Genomic DNA, 1,272 nt, shown 5'->3' with positions numbered 1-1,272 from the left:
GCGCACTACCACATCCGGCTAATTTTTTGATTTATTGTAGAGATGAGGTCTCGCCTGCCCAGGCGGGTCTCGAACCCACGGGCTCAGGCAATCCACTCACCTCAGCCTCCCAAAGGCACGGGATTACAGGCTGAGCCACCGAGCCCAGCCGGGCAGGCATGGTAGCGTGTGCCTATAGATAGTTCCAGCTACTCGGAAGGCTGAGGTGGAAGGATCGCAGGAGCCCAGCAGGTCGAGGCTGCGGTGGCCCAGTCTGGGTGACAGAGTGAGACTCCAACTCAAAAAAAAAAATTCAAACTTTTAAAATTGAGACTTGTTTTGTGGTCTATCTTGGAGAATGTTCTGTGTACACTTAAGAAGAATCTGTATTCTGGTGTTTTCAGGTGGAGTGTTCTATATGTGTCTTTAGGTCTAGTTGGTTAATAGTGTTCAAGCTTTCTCTATCACTAGATTTTCTTTTTTTTTTCTTTCTTTTTTTTTAATTGTAGTCTCAGTCTGTCGTCCAGGCTGGAATGCAGTGGCACCATCATGGCTCGCTCACCTGCAGTCTCAACCTCCTAGGCTCAGGCAGTCCTTCCACCTCAGCCTCCCAAGTAGCTGGAACTACAGGCATACATCACCATGCCCAGCTAATTTTTGTAGAGACAAGTTCTCACTATATTGCCCAGACTGGTCTTGAACGCCTGGGCTCAAGCAATTCTCTTGCCTCGGACTCCCAAAGTGCTAGGATTACAGACATGAGCCACCATGCCCAGCACTGTTTAGATTTTCTATTCATTATTAAAAGTGGGATATTGTACAGCTATTATTGTATAACTACTGTCTATAACAGCTGTCAATGTTTGCTTCACATATTTGGAACTCTAGTGTTTGGTGCCTATATGCTTATAATCTTGGTGAATTGACCCTTTTATTATTTATTTGTTTGGTTTTTTTTTGAGTTGCAGTCTCACTATGTCGCCCAGGCTGGAGTGCATGCATGCTCACGGCCACCCTAGCGTTGACCTGCTGGGCTCAGGCGATCCTTCTGCCTCAGCCTTCCAAGTAGCCAGAACTACAGGCGCCACCACCATGTCCAGCTAATTTTTGACTAATTGTAGAGACAAGGTCTCACCAAGTTGCCCGAGCTGGTCTGGAACCCGTGGGCTTAGGCAAGCAACTCACCTCAGCCTCCCAAAGTGCTGGGATTACAGGCTGGACCCTTTTATTACTATATAATGTCCTTCCTTGTCTCTTGTAACAGTTTTTGGCATAAATCCTATTTTGTCCAAT

The 1,272-nt window shown here is 46.5% G+C and overlaps 1 protein-coding gene across 1 annotated transcript in view; it reads left to right on the top strand.

The window, feature by feature from the left end:
- Positions 1-321, top strand: part of RPS17 (ribosomal protein S17) — a 29,263-nt gene extending 28,942 nt beyond the window's left edge. Inside the window, exon 6 of the mRNA XM_021714468.1 lies at positions 312-321. The gene's annotated coding sequence lies outside the window, so the exon portion shown is untranslated. The remainder of the gene's footprint in view (positions 1-311) is intronic.
- The last annotated feature ends 951 nt before the right edge of the window (positions 322-1,272 follow it).

Source organism: Carlito syrichta, unplaced genomic scaffold (assembly GCF_000164805.1).
Source record: "Carlito syrichta isolate Samal-C Ts95f unplaced genomic scaffold, Tarsius_syrichta-2.0.1 Scaffold305654, whole genome shotgun sequence".
Taxonomy (NCBI): domain Eukaryota; kingdom Metazoa; phylum Chordata; class Mammalia; order Primates; family Tarsiidae; genus Carlito; species Carlito syrichta.
Note: the sequence above shows the minus strand (reverse complement) of the source record. Positions and strands in the feature narration are given on the sequence as shown.